A 20,276-nucleotide genomic window follows, 5' to 3' on the forward strand; every position below is an offset into this window, starting at 1 on the left:
AAGTGGCTTCCAAAAAGGAAATGGATAAATATTTGATGGGGAAAATAATTCTGTAGGGCTATAAAACAAAAGGAACAGGGAAGTGGGGCTTCTTTAATAGTGCATTCAAAGAGGTAGCATGGACATGATGTGCTGAATGGCTTCCTTCTTTTAAAATTCACATATCATTGTAAAACTAAATGACATGGGCACACACAATTGTTGACTGGGAACACTGGGCCACTCACCCCATGGCAAGTAATGCAAAGTCATGGCTCCATGCTTTTCAGTGGCAAAAACACACTATTCATAGTTACCTTCAATGTTCCCATTAGGCTACAAGTGCGCATGGCTGTACAACAACCTGAAAAAAAAGGTACAGCATAGGCCATTCACAAATTGTCCCTCTCAGTACCACACAAGAGTGTTTAAAGACTCTGTTCCTTTAAATGAACAGGATATGCATCATATAAAATTTAGAAAGAACACTGGGTATCGACTTTATTATTTCACTGAGTTGGAAGTCTATTCTGTAAAACGCTTCCCCCTTAATACATAGAATCACCACAGTGTGGGAGCAGGCCATTCGGCCTATTGAGTCCACACCAGCCGTCCAAAGAGTACCGCACTCAGGCTCACCCCCCCATCCCTGTAACCCTGCATTTCCCATGACTAATCCAGTAAATATGGAAATGTCAATTAGCCTAAGTACTATCAAAGCTGAAGTACTGAAAAAGAAATCAGCCTTGTTTTCTGCTCCTTACTGTCAACGCCATGTGGTGGAAAGTGGTTATTTTGGACGATCAGATGTTCTCTCTCCCAACTGCTGAGCTGACAAATCCATGTTGATACATGGTTCATACATGATGAATGACGATGAGAAGGGGTCACAAGATGAGAAAAGCCACTCAGCACATCTTGGGACAACCAACCAGAAAATTCAAGTCAATCATTCACATCTGAATTGTTCCCATGTTAATTCCTCAGTTCATGTTATCCAGAACTATTGATACATTATGCTTCCAAATTTAAAAAGTCGACAAAGGAACTGCAATTAAACACTGGCATTTGTTCACAACATAATTTCAAGGCCTTTTGTATTAAGAAAAAAAAAGACTGCCCAATTTGGAACAGCATCATTTTCTGAATGGTGATATCAGTATTCTGTCCCATAAACGAGCAAATGAACAATATTTTACCAATGATGAGTCTTTTTAATGCAGTATTGAAAAACATAACTAACTGCTTGTTTAAGTCAAAGCTAGATGTCCATATTTGATTCAATTGTCGCATAAGCATGAAAAAGCTTCGCTTTATACCAACACTGCGGTCTTGGAATAAATTGCTTGGGATACATGCAATCACACGGATATTACTATTGCTATGCCAATGCAACTGGATGGTTAATACTCATTCAACCTGAAATGATTAACTTTGGTTGTGTTCACTTCAGTAGACTGATAGAAGATTATTGAGAAAACACTTTTAAATGGTCTTTTCGAGAATGCTTTACTTCAGTTGTCCTTCATCAGAGTCAATGTTATGCTCACTCATAAATTGGACTAGTAAGTTTCTTTTGATTCATGAATTCTGTTTAAAAAAAAAAGACAGAATCAAACATTAAGGCAAGGAAGTTGGAAACTACAACTTACTTTTAGCAACAGTTCACAAAAACTAAAGACCTGTACAAAAACAAAGTTAGAGCTTTTTATTTAAACCTATGCTTCTATTTCTCTCCCTGCAATCCCTACCATGAAAAAGGTACATTTAAACAAAACAGATGGTTAATTATTTTCTGACTAAACTATGAACTGATTTCTTACTGTCATTTAAAAAACTTGTTTGTTTGCTCTCTCATGTTTGAGTTTATTTTTAGCAGGAAAAACAGGGGGAAAAAAAGTGGAGAGAAAATCAGGGTGGGAAGCATTTCCCCCAGAACCAGAGGTAATTTTGGAAGTGGGTAATGTCAGATTCACCCCAGAGGATAGTCCACTTTCTTGCAATTTTTCTGGAGATAGCTTCAGGGAAATAATGGCTACCTGATCAGCAGTACCAGGAATCTGATTTGAGTAATTATTAGACCACTGAGACAAATAACAATTGAAGCAGGCATTGACACAAAAACACGATGTTCTTTTCGGTTTGTACTGGACAGAGTACAAACAATGTTCTGGATCAGTGGTGCTGGAAGAGCACAGCAATTCAGGCAGCATCCGAGGACAGGCAAAATCGACGTTTCGGGCAAAAGCTCTTCAGCCCTTCCTGATGAAGGGCTTTTGCCCGAAACGTCGATTTTGCCTGTCCTCGGATGCTGCCTGAACTGCTGTGCTCTTCCAGCACCACTGATCCAGAATCTGGTTTCCAGCATCTGCAGTCATTGTTTTTACCTAGAGTACAAACAATGCTCAACCAGCCCATGCTCGCAAAGCCCCAAACAAACTGTCCACTTTTAAATGAGATTCTGCATTTAGGCAACATTTGCTGAATAATCCTGAACGCACTAATAGCTACATGAACAAGTTTGTGGGCGGCACGGTGGCACAGTGGTTAGCACTGCTGCCTCACAGCGCCAGAGACCCGGGTTCATTTCCCGCCTCAGGCGACTGACTGTGTGGAGTTTGTACGTTCTCCCCGTGTCTGCGTGGGTTTCCTCCGGGTGCTCCGGTTTCCTCCCACAGTCCAAAGATGTGCAGGGTCAGGTGAATTGGCCATACTAAATTGCCCGTAGTGTTAGATAAGGGGTAAATGTAGGGGTATGGGTGGGTTTCGTTTCGGCGGGTCGGTGTGGACTTGTTGGGCCGAAGGGCCTGTTTCCACACTGTAATCTAATCTAAAAAAAAAGGTTATTTCAGATAATCGCGCTTATAATATGGTTCATTTACATTTGCTAGAAATGCCAGACATTCATATCAAGAACCAGTGTCCTGCAAAAAGAAATGAAGTCCTAGAGTCACAGAGAGGTACAGCATGGAAACAGATCCTCGGTCCAACCTGTCCACGCCGACCAGATATGCCAACCCAATCTAGTCCCATTTGCCTCACCCAGCCCATATCCCTCCAAATCCTTCCTATTCATATATGCCTTTTAAATGTTGCAATTGTACCAGCCTCCACCATATCCTCTGGCAGCTCATTCCATACACGTACCACCCTCTGCGGGAGAACGTTGTCCCTTACGTCTCTTTTATATCTTTCCCCTCTCACCCTAAACCTATGCCCTCCAGCTCTGGACTCCCTAACCCCAGGGAAAAGACTGTCTATTTATCATATCCATGCCCCTCATAATTTTGTATACCTCTATAAGGTCACCCCTCAGCCTCCGACACTTCAGAAAAAACAACCCCAGCCTGTTCAGCCTCTCCCTATAGCTCAAATCCTCCAACCCTGGCAACATCCTTGTAAATCTTTTCTGAACCCTTTCAAGTTTCACAACATCTTTCCAATAGGAAGGAGATCAGAATTGCACGCAATATTCCAACAGTGGCCTAACTAATGTCCTGTACAGCCGCCACACGACTTCCCAACTCCTGTACACAATACTCTGACCAATAAAGGAAAGCATACCAAACCCTTCTTCACTATCCTATCTACCTGCGACTCCACTTTCAAGGTGCTATGAACCTGCACTTCAAGGTCTCTTTGTTCAGCAACACTCCCTAGGACCTTACCATTAAGTGTATAAGTCCTGCTAAGATTTGCTTTCCCAAAATGCAGCACCTCGCATTTATCTGAATTAAACTCCATCTGCCACTTCTCAGCCCATTGGCCCATCTGGTCCAGATCCGGTTGTAATGTGAGGTAACCCTCTTCGCTGTCCACTACACCTCCAATTTTGATGTCATCTGCAAACTTACTAACTGTACCTCTCATGCTCACATCCAAATCATTTATGTAAATGACAAAAAGTAGAGGACCCAGCACCGATCCTTATGGCACTCCACTGGTCACAGTTCTCCAGTCTGAAAAACAACCCTCCACCACCAACCGTGTGTCTTCTACCTTTGAGCCAGTTCTGTATCCAAATGGCTAGTTCTCCCTGTATTCCATGAGATCTAACCTTGCTAATCAGTCTCCCATGGGGAATCTTGTCGAATGCCTTACTGAAGTCCATGTAGATCACACCTACCGCTCTGCCCTCATCAATCCTCTTTGTTACTTCTTCAAAAAACCCAATCAAGTTTGTGAGACATGATTTCCCACGCATAAGGCCATGTTGACTATCCCTAATCAGTCCTTGCCTTTCCAATTACATGTCCCTCAGGATTCCCTCCAACAACTTGCCCACCACTGAGGTCAGGCTCACCAGTCTATAGTTCCCTGGCTTGTCTTTACTGCCCTTCTTAAACAGTGGCACCACGTTTGCCAACCTTCAGTCTTCCGGCACCTCACCTGTGACTATCGATGATACAAATATCTCAGCAAGAGACCCAGCAATCACTTTTCTAGCTTCTCACAGAGTTCAGGTCCTGGGGATTTATCCACCTTTTGTTCAAGTCTTGCACCTATTTTTTGAATTACCCAGGAGTTTGGGAAACAGTTAATTTCTTATTGCTTTCTCAGGGCCATGCCTCAGCTGAAGTTAACTCCTTTTTCCCTATAGTATAAATTGGTGTGATCCTTCGAGGTTTGGCATTCTTACATTTGTTGATGAATGCAAAGCAAAACCACATTCAAAAAAGGTCTAGTTTTTAGCAACTTACAGATTCTGTATTATCAAGTGACAAATTAGTAGGTACCCCTTGAACTAAATTTTACCCACAGTACATTCTTTGTCCAGAGTTCATCTATTCATCAAAAGCAAGGTCAGAGCACCAAGAGATAAAAATATAATGTTTAGTTTAAGGATGCAGGTAGGCCATTTTGGGATTGAGTTGAAGAGAAATTTCCTCATCCAGAGAGTGTGATGAGCCTGCAGAATTAGAAATTTGATGAGGTCAAATCATTGAATATTTTAGAGAAGGAGTAGGGCTACTGGAATCAAAAGGTATGGGAAGAAAGCAGATGCAGGGTACGGAGTTGTATGATCAGCCTTGATCAGATCCAATGGCAGAGCAGGCTGGCAGGGTCGACTGGCCTACTTCTGCACCTGTATTCTATGTTCATTTTAATGGACCAAATTGGCAAGTCTCAGGTCATCTGCCTTCAAAGGTCTGAAAATGTGTGTTTTGACTGCAGGAGACTAACCAGAGAGTGCAAAATTTGGAAGACTGACTTCTGATCCAATAATTATTATCACGGCTTCACCTTGCATGGTCATATCCTGCTCTAATTACCTTGGAAGCAAATAATCTTGAAAGACGGTCTGCTGATCACTCGGATTGGTCCTTTCCCACCTTCAAACTGCTCACCATTCCCAAATGGATAATTAATAACAAGGCAGCCTGCTATTTAGTTAAATGCTACAAACATTAAGGCAACTGGATGCACTGAGGCACTGAGCAGATTCACGACACGGAAATGGTTCTGCCTCCAAGTTTACATTTTCACCGATAAGAATTCAGTTGAATTAGATTCCCTAAAAATCTAGGTCAAAAGAAAACCGTAAATGCCTATTTTTAAATGTGAACACTCCAGAAATATAAGAAAACTAGCAAGGGTAAAGTTGAGTTACAATGTCGATTCATAATTTCTTTATACTTCAAAGGAATTATACGTTCTCTAAAAACAGTTCATTCTTACCAGTTCAAAAAAGGGGCTCAGAATAAAACTGCTTATCTCCAGACAGATCTTCTTTATAAGTGAAATTGAACTGACTATTGTGTCCCTAGCCACTGCAATGATGTGATAATAAAAATTCTGCCCTGTCATGATCCTTTTGCCTGAATTTTCACTTATTTGGCAGGAAAATTATATCACAGAAGTTACTGATTCACAGCTGTGTGTCACATACAACATGATTTGGAGGATTCAATGTATCAGTAGGAAAAGAACTACACACCTATGAAATGGCTGCAACTTTCTCTAAAGCTCAGAGTACTCGTACACATGCAGGGATATGTATGCATGAAACTATGAGCACTTGCATGCATGGAGCTGCACAGAATTTTTGAAAATATTGAAATGCCATTGGATGTGGTTTATACAACTCAACTTTAGTGAAGTGGGGAGTGATATTTGTCAGTGAGCATTGTTCATGGCTACATTCTGGCCCTAGCATAACAAAATGCTGCTTTTATGTATTTTAGAATTAGAATCAGAATCTCCACAGCTTGGAAACAGGCCATTGGCCCAACAAGTCCACACCGATCCTCCAAACAGTATCTCAACCAGACCCATTCACCTATTTCCCTACATTTGCCCTAACTAATGCATCAAGCCTGCACATCCCTGAACATAATCGGGCAATTTAGCATGGTCAATTCACTTAATCTGCACATCTTTGGACTGTGGGAGGAAACCGGAGCACCTGGAGGAAACCCATACAGACACTGGGAGAATGTACAAACTCCACACATACAGTCACCCGAGGCTGGAATCGAACCTGGGTCTCTGGTGCTTTGAGACAGCAGTGCTAACCACTGCGCCACCAGGTAGCACCCTAATTTCTGGAAAGGAAATCTGAAGACATTGATTCCCTTCGTATTCTGTACAATGTTGACCTACTAAAAATAGAAACATACAAAATAAGAACAAGGGTATGCCATTTGGCTCTTTGAGCTTGCTCTTCCATGAAATATGATCATGGCTGATCATCCAACTCAGTACCCTGTTCCTGCTTTCTCCCTATATCCTTTGATCATTTAGCCCAAAAGTATATCTAACTCCTTCTTGAAAACATTCAGTGTTTTGGCCTGAACTGCTTTCGTGGCAGAGAATTCTACAGGCTCACCACTCTATGGGTCAAGAAATTTCTCCTCATCTCTGTCCTAACTAAATGGCCTACCCCATATCCTTAAATAACCATGGTTCTGTAATCCCGATGTTTGCCCTGTCTAAGGCCCATTTGAATTTTACAAGTTTCTAGAAGATCCCTCCCTCATTGTTCCAAACTTCAGCGAATACATTCTGAACTGATCCAGTCTCTTTTCATACATTAGTCTTGCCATGCCAGGAGTCAGGATTAGGAGAAGAGACTGAAGACTTGGCTGAGAAGATGGATTTTGAGGAACAATTTACAGATAGTTGGGTTATTTTGATAGTTGACTCTCTCACGTGTAAGAGTATAGAATTGCTCATGCAGTCGATTCAACTGCAAGGTTAGGTACAACAGGTGGTTTCAGACATAAGTGATAAATCATAGCAATACATATATTTTTGTTTTTTTCTGTTCTCATGCTCATATGGCAGCAATACAAACCTTTTCCATTGCAGGACATAGTGGATTGCAATCAGTGCCGATACAGCATTTCTTAAAAGGGGGCGACAAAATCTATTCAGTATATTTGTAAATAGTGAAAGGAGCAGTACTATTAGAAAGGTTGCCATTCCCAACTTCAGTTTTGTGGAGAGAAATATTTTAAGGGAGATTACATTAGAGTGCATTTCTGGTGGTGGTTCCACGACAGCGAGGTTAAATTTAAAGCAGGCAACATTGTACATGAACCAATTTTTCCTCGTATCACCTCAATCACAAACAACAATCTGTATTTCATGGAATATATACCGTTAGCTAAAATCTCTTTCTGACTACAAGTTTCTTTAATGCGTTTTTTGTCACTCCAGGAAGACCATGAGATGATGGATAATTATGTGCTTGAACTCTCTTCTCTGGATCAGATTGATGAATTGATCCACAGAATATGGAGATATTGAAGCAGCTATACTTTGCCAGCTGGTCAAAAATCATAGAAGTCTAAGCACAAAAAAGGTCTTTCAGCCCATCAAGTCTATGCCGGTCAAAACAACCATCTGAATCCCATTTTCGAGCACTTGGCCCATAGCCTCGAATGTCTTAGAGAGTTGCAGGTATACATCTAACTACTTCTTAAATGCTATGAAGGTTCTGCCTCAAGCACCCTCACAGACAGTGAGTTCCAGGTTCCCTCCACTGAAAAATAATTTTTCTCACATCTTCTCTAAACCTCCTGCCCTTTATCTACATCTACGACCCCTAGAAATTGACCCCTCTACTCAGAGGAAAAGTTCCTCTTTATTATTAGACTCAAGTGTATATCACGGAAACAGACCCTTTGGTCCAACTTGTCCATGCCACGCAGATATTCTAAACTAATCTAGTCCCATTTGCCATCACTTGGCCCATATCCCTCTAAAACTTTCCTATTCATATATCCATCCAGATACATTTTAAATGTTGTAATTGTACCAGCCTCCTCCATTTCCTCTGGCAGCTCATTATATATACTCACCACCCCCTGCATGAACAAGTTGCCTTTTATATATTTCTCCTCTCACCCTAAACCTATGTCCCGTCAGTTCTGCTCTTCGCCCCACTCCTCCCACCACCCCAAGAAAAAGACCTTGTCTATTTACCCTAACAATGCCCCTCATGATTTTATAAACCTCTCAAGGTCACCCCTCAGTCTCCGACACTCCAGGGAAAACCAGCTCCAGTCTATTCAGCTTCTCCCTGTACCTCAAACCCTCCAATCCTGGCAACATCCTTGTAAATCTTTTCTGACCCCTTCCAAGGTTCACAACATCCTTCCTATAGCAGGGAGACCAGAATTGCACACAATATTCCATAAGTGGCCTAATCAATGTCCCTCCTCAGACTCCTCTGCTCCAAAGAAAACAACCCCAGTCATTCTAATAGAGTCATAGAGATGTACAGCACGGAAATAGACCCTTCGGTCCAACCTGTCCATGCCGACCAGATATCCCAACCTAATCTAGTCCCACCTGCCAGCACCCGGCCCATATCCCAACAAACCCTTCCTATTCATATACCCATCCAAATGCCTCTTAAATGTTGCAATTGTACCAGCCTCCACCACTTCCTCTGGCAGCTCATTCCATACATGTACCACCCTCTGCGTGAAAAAGTTGCCCCTTAGGTCTCTTTTATATCTTTCCCCTCTCACCCTAAACCTATGCCCTCTAGTTCTGGATTCCCCGACCCCAGGGAAAAGACTATGTCTATTTATCCTATCCACGCCCCTCATAAATTTTGTAAACCTCTATAAGGTCACCCCTCAGCCTCCGACGCTCCAAGGAAAACAGCCCCAGCCTGTTCAGCCTCTCCCTGTAGCTCAGATTCTCTAACCCTGGCAACATCCTTGTAAATGTTTTCTGAACCCTTTCAAGTTTCACAACATCTTTCCGATAGGAAGGAGACCAGAATTGCATGCAATATTCCAACAGTGGCCTAACTCTCCAGTCCAAGCAACATCCTGGTAAATCTCCTCTGCACCCTTTCCAATGCAATCATATTCCTCCCATAATGTGGATTCCAGAACTGCACACAATATTCTAGTTTTTGCATAAATAACTTTTTATACAGTTCTAGCATTAATCTCCCCACTCTTAAAGTCTATGCCTCAGCTATTAAGGCAAACATCCCATTTACCTTCTTAACCACGTTATCTTCTTGCCCTTTTACCTTAAGGGACTGGCTGTCATACACACCAAGGTCCCTTTGATTCTCTGCGCTTCCCAGGGTACAATCATTCATCATAGATCCTCTTGCCTTATTTATCCTGCCCAAATACACCACCTCACATTTCTCTGGATTGAATTCCAATTGCCAATAATTAGACCATCTGACCAGTCCATCTATATCCTCCAATCTGCATATCATATGGCTTCCAATGGGAATAGTTGGCAGCACCTCAAGCATCTAAAAAGATAGTTGGTACTAAATTCCTCATTTTTTTAAGCCTGCATTTTGACCTGCAGAAGTTTGCCTGTTTACCTTTCATTAACTCTGCTAGAATTCATTTCAATACCTTCAGTTTTTCTCTCGAAGATAGGTGGTGCTGCAGTGCCATAAGCAAGTTATATGAATTTCTTCAGGCCAAGTAGCACTGCACTTCGCATTGTATCATTTTCTAAGGTAGGGTCCATTTCATCTCCATGAGCTCCAGTATTAGATTCAACAGTGAGCAGGAGCCAACTTTAAAAGGTCACAAGAAAACTTTCAAGTCTGTCCTTGCTTAGTCTGCAATCCGGTTTTTCAGGCAACAGGAGCTGGATATCATACTCTTTTAATGGGGAACTTACTTTGTGCTGTCCATTCTTGAGACCGCCCTCTGCCTCACTCACAACTTAGGACACCCACCCTGAGCTCTTGTTACACACCTCCACTCGCAAATCAGTACAAATTCCTGATCCAGCCAATGCAATGTTCAGTGTTGGTCCCTGTAGTGAGTGGAACAATTTAAATTCCTTAAGCACTTTAAAATGACTAATAATTACTGAAACATTTTTAACTCTCCAAAAGCATTGCAAATGTGGAGTCACCCCACTCACGACTTGCATCAATTCTCAGTAATGTGGGTCAGGTGAATATTCCCTATTGTTTTTCCCTTGTATTATTATTTAAATTTAAATTTCCCTTTTGAACTGAAACAGACCTTAATGGCAAAAATGCTATAAAAGATTTTTTTTAAATAAAAATACTCTTCCTCAGAAACAAGCTGAAGGTTTCTTCTTCAATCATGATAACCTATGCATTTCTCACTCTATTGCACATCCTACAATTACAAAACTCCAGTCTTGACTATTCCAAATATCTTTGCTTCTGCTTTGCATCTATATCTTCAAGTAAAAATGCTCTCTCCTCCTGTCACTTTGCCAGCTCAGAGAATCTGTGTCTTTCATAAAACCAAAAGATAGGAGTAGAATTAGGCCATTTGGCCCATCAAATCTGCTCTGCCTGACATCCTGGCTGATGGAGGAGAAAGTGAGGACTGCAGATGTTGGAGATCAAAGTCCAGAGTATGGCGCTGGAAAAGCACAGGAGGGCAGCACCATCTGAGGAGCAGGAGAATGAATGTTTCAGATAAATGCCCAAAATATCGATTCTCCTGCTCCTCAGATGCTGCCTGACCCATCATTCCTGATGTGTTTCTCAATCCCACTCTCCTATCAGTGGTTAGCACTGCTGCCTCACAGCACCAGAGACCCGCGTTCAATTCCTGCTTCAGGTGACTGACTGTGTGGAGTTTGCACATTCTTCCCGTGTCTGCGTGGGTTTCCTCCGGGTGCTCCGGTTTCCTCCCACAATCCAAAAATGTGCAGGTTAGGTGAATTGGCCATGCTAAATTGCCCGTAGTGTTAGGTGCAGGGGTAAATGTAGGGGAATGGGTCTGGGTGGGTGCGCTTCGGTGGGTCAGTGTGGACTTGTTGGGCCGAAGGGCCTGTTTCCACACTGTAAGTAATCTAATCTAATCTAATCTAATTAAGAACAAATCTATCTCTGTTTTAAATACTCTCAATGACTTACCGTTCACAGCCTTCTGTGGCAATATATTCCTCAGATTCTGGCAGACGTAATTACACTTCAAGTCAGTTCTAAAAGATTGTCCCTTTATTTTGAGGCTGTGCCCCCAGGTCCTAGTCTCTCCTACTAGTAGAAACATCTTCACATCCACTCTATTTAAGCCTCTCAGTATTCTGTACATTTCAAATCAGATCGCTCCTCATCCTTCTAAACTGCACTTGCAGCCTTGTCTCTCATTGCTGAATTTTTTCCCCAACCAGTTTGTTATAGAACTGTAAATAGTGCTATAGGAGGAGAAAGATTTAGGGGGAAGAAAAACAGACCTGAAGGTTATTGTATCTAATTTAAACTCACCTAATGTTCTGCTCAATGAAGTAACCAGTGGAAAATCTGACCAGCTAGAACTGAGTAATTTCACATCTAATGTTCCAAGTAATTCTTCAGTTCTAAGTGCCTACTCTGATTTTTTTCAACCCATCTACATTATAAATGGGATCCATTTGAAGTCAGCAATCCACCAATAATTTCCTCTCACTTTAATTTGGTGAATACAACAGTTTCTACCCTAACACAAACCTGAATCTTCAGTGGTCCATAATCTGTAACTCTAAGAATTGCTGTAGCAACCCATTTCTGAACACATTTTCCCCAATCAACATATTCAGTGATCATTCTCTTGCCCCTTTTCCCAACAAATATCTATTTTCCTCCTCACCACTTTAGATAGTCAGTAACTTCCTTTTCCCAGTGAACAAGTATGATGTCTTTGCTGATCAGGCTGTCCTCAACTTAGTAGTTACAGTCTGTTCCGTTATAGCTGCGTTCCTGCGCGACCTCGTGTTACAGAAAATCACGCAATAAAAGTAGCGGGGCCTTTGGAAATAACAGGGTTGGGACAAATCACCAAAAATATCAGTAAGAAAAATCGAAACGAAAACAGTAGTTAGCTGAACACAAACGATACCACAGTCTAAGTAAATGTTAAAACCATAAATTTTAATGAAATAATAAATTTAATACTTTAAGGGGCTTCTGAGTTTGCTGAGTTACAGGGGCTGAGTGTATTAAGACAGGGGCTGAGGGTCACCATCAGCATCATCATTATTTTCAGGTGCAGTTCTGGGTACAGGGTTACGATAAAAGAAAATATTTATTCCAGAAGCGGATAGCTGCAGTTCACTGTCCTCAGACTGTTTCTTGGGGGTTGGCCTAAAAAGGCATTTTGTTTTTGCTGCTTTACCGTTTTTCTTCTTTCATGAAGAAGGTGCCAGATAAGACTTTATGGCACGAACTGCTATCCTGCTGCATTGTGGCCATTGTCTATTAAGAACTGGAACTGCTTCTCAACTTCCCTTAGGACAGAAGACAAAAGTGGAAAGTCCTTGTGGTGATTCATCTCGAGCTTCAATCCCCCCCACAGCAATGAGTTGTTGTAGCTCAGTTTCCACTTCTTCAAATCCAAATTGCTTTGCAAGAGCGACACAATGTCCTTTGATTGTTGGAAGTTTCTCTGACGGTTCAATGCCTTCAAAACCATGAAGGAAATCCGGGAGAAGCTTCCACTAAACCAAAGCTTCCTTACTGACATCACCCCAGGCCTGCACAACGATGTCAATAGCATTCTTAATGTTAAAGCTCTTCCAAAGTTGAAGAATGCAGTCCTCATTATCCCCCCCTACTAGCTGCGATCAGCTTCCTGAAAGTGCGCCTTAAATAATAAGCTTTAAAAGTTGCTATTGCACCTTGGTCCATGAGTTGAACGGGAGAGGTTGTGTTTGGAGGGAGAAATAGCACTTCGATATTTTCAGAAAGCTCACCAATGGTTTGAGGATGGCTTGGTGCATTGTCCAGAATGAGGAGAATCTTAAAATCCAAAGCTTTTCTCCTGCAATAATTTCTAAAAACATCCTCGAAAACATCAACAAGGTCAGGAAAACAAATTGCCCCATCATCCTCTTTTGCTTGACCGGAGGTAAATGCCTAGAATGGACTCAAGGTAACCAGGATGGAATCATGAAATAGCCAATGGGTGTTTGGGTTTAAAAAGAAAGATCAAGCCCCAATTCATCAATCGTTTTACAGCCAACTCACGTTGACAAAACACGCGTTATAGAACAATGATCTGTATTACAAACCCACACAGGAGCACGAACTGCTCCCATTTACCGAATAAACATTTCTGGAAGTAAACAACTTGCCTCTTCCTCCCACATTCCAAAGATGTGCAGGTCAGCTGGATTGGCCAGGCTAAATTGCTCATACTGTTAGGTGCATTAGTCAGAGGGAAATGGGTCGAGGTGGGTTAGTCTTTGGAGGGTCAGTGTGGACTTGTTGGGCTGAAGCGCCTGTTTCCATACTGTAGAGAAGCTAATAAAAAAAAATCTGTATAGAAATATGAACATGGTGCATCTATGGTAGTTTTCTTACCTGCTTCACCCTCTTAAGCTCTCTTGGTTCCCTGTTTCTTCAACATCCACCCCTATCCATCCCTCAAGTCGCGCACTCCTCCTGATTATTTTATTACTCTACAAGCTTACTTCTTTGTTACACCATCTCCCATTCCTCTCCCATCCTGTCGTCAACCTGATTTCATTCAGTCTCACTCCTCATCAAGCAGCCTCACTTTCACATGACACAATTTCTGTCCAAATCCTCTAACCATCTCATTTGTTGTCTCATGAGCAATGCAACAGGAGGTTAGTTACTGCACCAGAAATATAAATATTACACTTTCAGTTAGTGTATGAGGCTAACACAGACTTCCTTAAAATGGAACATCTACAATGTGAATTACTGGTCATATTTCCTGGATTTGAAAATGGAATGCCAAAAGGTGGCATTAGTAGTTAATCATGTATTGGGAGACTGGGGATTTTGTATAATTATGATTTTCTGGGGAGACAGGTTCCCTTCTATGAAAGAAATTATTGAATTAGATGGGTTCTTAGATCAGTACAGCAACATTCATGAATATTTTATTTCTAGTATCAGCCCACAATTCCAATGATTTATTATGTTCAATTTTGTAACTTGCTGTGGTTGGAAAAGTTAAAAATCTCTGGTCCAAAGAAGAAAGAATTGCATTGTGTTAAAGGCTTTCACGATATCAGGATATCCTAAATCATTTTAAAATTAGGAGGAGACAATAGCCTAGTTGAATTATCTCTTGTGGGTGAATCCAGAGACACAGGTAATGTTCTGGGGATGAGGGTTCAAATCCTGCCATGGCTGATTTGAATCCAATAAATATCTGCAATTAGGAGTCTAATGATGACCATGGATCCATTGTCGATTGTTGGGGGGGGAAAACGCATCTGGTTCAGTAATGTCCCTTTTTGGGAAGGAAACTGCTATCTTTACCTGGTCTGGCCTACATGTGACTCCAGATCCACAGCAATGTGGTTGATTGTTAGTAATGCGTAATAAATGATGGTCTTGCCAGCCCTCATCCTGTGAAAGAAGAAAAACCTCATAGCCAATGAAATACCTCCACCCAAGAAGCCAGTTTCAATGTAGGAGGAGGCAATGGATGAGTTGGGGGAGCAGACAAGAGTGGAGAACAAAATCAAAAATGAAAAAATAAGAAAACCATGAGGGGCCAGTGTAACAACAGAAAGAGGCTGCTACATGATGGTCACACAAGCAGCTCCTCTGACAAAGATGAGTGGAGGGTTGGTCACAGACAAACAAAAAGAGATGAAGCAGCATGGAAGGGGTCTGGTTGCACTGCACAGTAATCTAAAAAGTCTTATCAACTAGTTTTCAAAACTGCCAGCATTCATGTGTGGAGCATTAAAACCACTATGCGATGTGTTTGCACATTGTCTTACTTCGCCAAAATCAAAGCAGGGTCATCCTGTTGATGCAGGATACCACACTTCAGCAACCACAGGAATTAGTCAAACTTGTTGACCCACTGGCCATCAATCTGGTCAGGAAATAATGAGTGCCATTCCTCTGGGGTGGGTATTCTGCCACAAGGAGGCAGCTTCATCATCTCCAAAGTGGAGGTTGAACATGGGTGACTCCTTGCAGCAGTCTCATGTTCAGAAACACGGTCCTGAGATTAATGTGTACACTCCAATAGTAAAGAGTGGGTGACAGACTGTCCTAGCTGATCATTCTGACTGGAGACTCCAACTGCATCATTGATGTGGCTGGATGATCCAGAGGGGCTGATAATTAACTAGATGCCACATCCAAATTCTTGATGGAATTGGTTAAGGACATTGAGCTGCATGACATCTTCAGCATTCCTGCAGATGGCGTGCAGCATAGATACACTTGGTGGCGACCAAATGGGTCTATCTGCTCAAAGATAGACCTCCTTTCTGTGTCCCGAGTGCACTAGGTTAGATTGATGATGTCAAGCCAGTGTTCTTCTCTGACTAATGCTTCCTGCCAACCGACTGTTACCTACAAGACAACCAGTAAGCCAGCAAGGGAATGTGGAAGTTAAATGTAAAACTGTTGATCCCTCAACACATCTAGGAACTCAAACAGGATTACACAGACGGAGAACCGTAAAACCCCTCTGTGAGTCTCTGGTGGACTAATATGAAACAGTGAAGGGGAGCATCAAGAGGTTCTTCAACTCAAAGGTGTTCAGAAGGTGAGAGAAAGAGAGAGAGAGAGAGAGAGAGAGAGAGAGAGAGAGAGAGAGAGAGAGAGAGAGAGAGACCAGGAAAACTGTTCAAACTCCAGAAAAACATGTAGAACCTACCCCTGCTGCAGACAATGGAGGTTGATGTCAAAAAGGACCTCCAGGAGGTGAAGAGCCAGCGAGCCTCATGCTTTGCCTCAGAGATCTCCAAGTTAGTCTTTTGGTCCAGGTTCTGCCCTGTGGAGCAGGATGAGATGTGCTCATTCTTCTTCTTCCATCAGATGCTCAGGGAGAGCTCTGTGATCAGCAGCCTGAAGGAAGAAGATGGCTCATTATGTCATCTCAGTCTGACATCCTGAGGATAACCAAATCCTTTTATGTCAGGCTGTATGCACAAGGTCCACAGATAGCACTGTTACCTAATTGATCCTATCCTGTATCATGGAGGTCTTAGACAACAACACTGGGAAGAGACTGGACCAACCATTATCTCTGGATGAGTTGACTAAGGCCCTTGAGTCCTGTAAAAAAGGGTAAAACTCCTGGAAGCAATGGCTTACTGGCCTAATTGTATTCAGCTCTGTGGGACGTGATTGGCCAGCACCTGCTGGAAGTGTATGATAGTATGTTTCTGACAGCTAGCATGTGTGAATCCCTAAGCATCAAAGACAAAAGGGAAACTAGGGAGAGAATAGGGCCCCTTAAAAAAAATCAGCAAGGCCACCATACGAGATGGGGGAAGACACTAAATGAGTATTTTGCATCGATGTTTACTGTGGGGAAGGATATGGAAGAAAGAGAACATGAAGAAATAAATAGCGACATCTTGAAAAATGTCCATATTACAGAGGAGGTGGTGATGGATGTCTTAAACCGCATAAAAGATGGATAAATCCCTGGGACCTGATGAGAAGTAACCTAGAGCTCTGTGGGAAGTAAGGGAAGTGATTGCTGGGCCTCTTGCTGAGATATTTGTATCATTGATAGACACAGATGAGGTGCTAGAAGACTGGAGGTTGGTTAAAGTGTTGCCACAATTTAAAAAAAGGTGCTAGTAAAATCCAGGGAACTATAGACTAGTGACCCTGACATCGGTGGTGGGCAAGTTAGAACATAGAACATAGACCAGTACAGCACAGAACAGGCCCTTCAGCCCACGATGTTGTGCCGACCACGGATCCTCATGCATGCACCCTCAAATTTCTGTGACCATATGCATGTCCAGTAGTCTCTTAAATGTCCCCAATGACCCTGCCTCCACAACTGCTGCTGACAACACATTCCATGCTCTCACAACTCTGTGTAAAGAACCCGCCTCTGACATCCCCTCTGTACTTTCCTCCAACCAGCTTAAAACTCTGACCCCTCGTGTTAGTCATTTCTGCCCTGGGAAATAGTCTCTGGCTATCAACACTATCTATGCCTCTCATTATCTTATATACCTCAATTAGGTCCCCTCTCCTCCTCCGTTTCTCCAATGAAAAAAGTCCGAGCTCAGTCAACCTCTCTTCATAAGATAAGCCCTCCAGTCCAGGCAGCATCCTGGTAAACCTCCTCTGAACCCTCTCCAAAGCATCCACATCTTTCTTATAATAGGGCAACCAGAACTGGACGCAGTATTCCAAGTGTGGTCTTAACCAAAGTTTTACAACCAAAGCTTTCAAATTCGACCTTCCAAAATGCATCACCTCACATTTATCCAGGTTGAACTCCATCTGCCACCTCTCAGCCCATCTCTAGATCCTGTCAATGTCCCACTGTAGCCTACAACAGCCCTCTATACTATCAAACGACACCTCCAACCTTTGTGTCATCTGCAAACTTGCTGATCCATCCTTCAATCCCCTCATCCAAGTCATTAATAAAAATTACAAACAATAGAGGCCCAAGGACAGAGCCCTGTGGAACACCACTCACCACAGACTTCCAGGCAGAATATTTTCCTTCTACTACCACTTGCTGTCTTCTGTTGGCCAGCCAATTCTGTATCCAGACAGCTATGTTACCCTGTATCGCATTCCTCCTGACCTTCTGAAAGTTGTTGGAGGGAATCCTGAGGGACAGGATTTACATGTATTTGGAAAGGCAAGGACTGATTAGGGATAGTCAGCATAGCTTTTTGCATGGAAATCATGTCTCATGAACATGACTGAGTCTTTGAAGAAGAGGACTGATGAGGGCAGAGCGGTGGACATGATCTATATGGACTTCAGTAAGGCACTCGACAAGGTTCCCCATGGGTGAAGATAGGATGTATGGTTAGTAAGTTTGCAGATAACACAAAAATTGGAGGTGTAGCAGACAGCAAAGAAGGTTATCTCAGAGTACAACAGGTTCTTGATCAGATGGCCAATGAGCCATCTGATAGCCATCTTATATGGAGTTTGATTTAGATAAATGTGAGGTGCTGCATTTTGGAAAGGCAAGTCTTAGCAGGACTTCTACACTTAATGGTAAGGTCCTGGGGATTGTTGCTGAACAAAAGAGATCTTGGAGTGCAGGTTCATAGTTCCTTGAAAGTGGAGTTGCAGGTAGATAGGATCGTGAAGAAGGTGTATGGTATGCTTGCTCTTGACTGTTTCATATTAATCTGGCAGAGGCTCACAGAGAGGTTTACGGTTCTCCATCTGTGTAATCATTTTTGTCAGAATTTGACCCATATTGCTCTAAACTGTTCCCAATTATATACCCATCCAGATGCCTTTTAAATGTTGTAATTGTATCAGTCTCCACCATTCCTCTGGCAGCTCAATCTTTATAAGCATTACCCTCTGCATGATAAAGTTGCCCCTTAGGTCCTTTTCATATCTTTCCCCTCTCACCTGTACATCTACTTTTTAAGCTCCCCACCCCAGAGAAAATACCTTGCCAACTTATCCTATCCATGCCCCTCCTGATTTTATAAACTTCTATAAAGTCACCCTTCAGCCTCCGATGCTCTTGGGAAAATAGCCTCAGCCAATTCAGCCTCTTCCTGTAGCTCAAACTCTCCAAACCTGGCAACATCCTTGTAAATCTTTTCTGAACCCTTTCAGGTTTCACATCATCCTTCCTGTAGCATGAAGGTCAGAATTGCACACAGCATTCCAAAAGTCGCCTAATCGATGTCCTGTACAGCCTCACATGATGTCCCGATGCTTATACTTAATGGAGTGACCAATAACAGCAAGGATATGGATCTAGGAAATCTGGTTGGCATGGACGAGATGGATCCAAGGGTCTGTCTCCATGCTGTACATCTCTAGGACTCTGAGCAAAACATATCACCCTCCTTCACAAGTGGAAGGAGGAGCAGGGGGGAAATGTTAGAAATTGGCAACTAATTTCACTGTTGAATGTGGAATATAAAATTTTGTCAAGGTGATTGCCAACTGGGTCAAGTCTGATCTGGAATCAGCGATTCACCCCATCCAAACCTGTGCTGTACCAGGTCCTTGGGCTCCTCAGGAATATGATCGCCTGCATGCAGAACAAGAAGGTGGTTACGTGCCTCATCAGCCTGGACCAAGAGAAGTCCTTTGTCTGGATATCGCACACCTATAGGTGGGATGTGCTGTTCAAAATGGGCTTTGAGGAGGGAATCCATAATAGGATCTGACTGCTCGACACCAACATGGCTCGTGTGGTCTCAATCAAGAGGCTCCTGCTCAAATCCGGAGTCAGGTAGGGCTGCCCACTCTCTCCTGCCTAATTTCCGTGCTGGAAAGACCTGAGTTTAACAGGAAGGGTGCAAGCCTGAGAAGGCAGAGGAGGCCTGCAGGTCAAAGGGTCCCTGTACATGAATGACATTTCTGTTTTCTGTTCACACCTGCTGTCAGTACAATGACTCATGAGCGTCAGTGATCAGTTTGAACTGACCTCGGGAGCCAAGGTAAATTAAGACAAGAGTGAGGCCATGTTCTTTAGAAAGTAGGTTGATGATTCTTTATTCCATTACCGTCAGGACAGATTCTCTGAAGGTGTTGGGTATATGGTTCAGAGAGGCCATGACATGCATTAAGACTTGGGAGGAGTGTATCACCAAGGTGAGGCAGAAACTGGATAAACGGGAGGACTGTTCGCTCTCCATTGTGGGTTAAAGTCTGGTCATCAGGTGTGAGGTACTCTCAGCGTTGTTGTATGTGGTGCAAGTCTTGGCTATTCCCTGAGCCTGTGCTAGTGCAAACACCCAAGCCATCTTCCACTTCATCTGGTAGTCAAAGATGGACTGTGTCCACTGGGAAATCATGTACAAAGCTCTGGATAACAAGGGAAGAATGACCCCAATTTCAGCCTCTTCCTGATGGCCATCTTTGTGTGTGGCTACATCAAGCAGTGAGTAAACTCTCAGTACAAGCACCAACCTGTCACTGC

At 42.7% G+C, this 20,276-nt stretch overlaps 1 protein-coding gene across 3 annotated transcripts in view; it reads right to left on the reverse strand.

The window, feature by feature from the left end:
- The window catches only part of tango2 (transport and golgi organization 2 homolog (Drosophila)), a 214,006-nt gene that overhangs the window by 177,263 nt on the left and 16,467 nt on the right, over positions 1-20,276 (reverse strand). The window contains exon 2 of one of the 3 annotated variants that reach the window (XM_087999877.1): positions 16,044-16,234. The exons of the other annotated variants lie outside the window; for them this stretch is intronic. The gene's annotated coding sequence lies outside the window, so the exon portion shown is untranslated. The remainder of the gene's footprint in view (positions 1-16,043; positions 16,235-20,276) is intronic. 3 annotated transcript variants of the gene reach the window in all.

This window comes from Chiloscyllium plagiosum, unplaced genomic scaffold (assembly GCF_037043375.1).
Source record: "Chiloscyllium plagiosum isolate Xiang-an unplaced genomic scaffold, Cpla_swu_hap1 HiC_scaffold_24, whole genome shotgun sequence".
In the NCBI taxonomy this organism is placed as follows: domain Eukaryota; kingdom Metazoa; phylum Chordata; class Chondrichthyes; order Orectolobiformes; family Hemiscylliidae; genus Chiloscyllium; species Chiloscyllium plagiosum.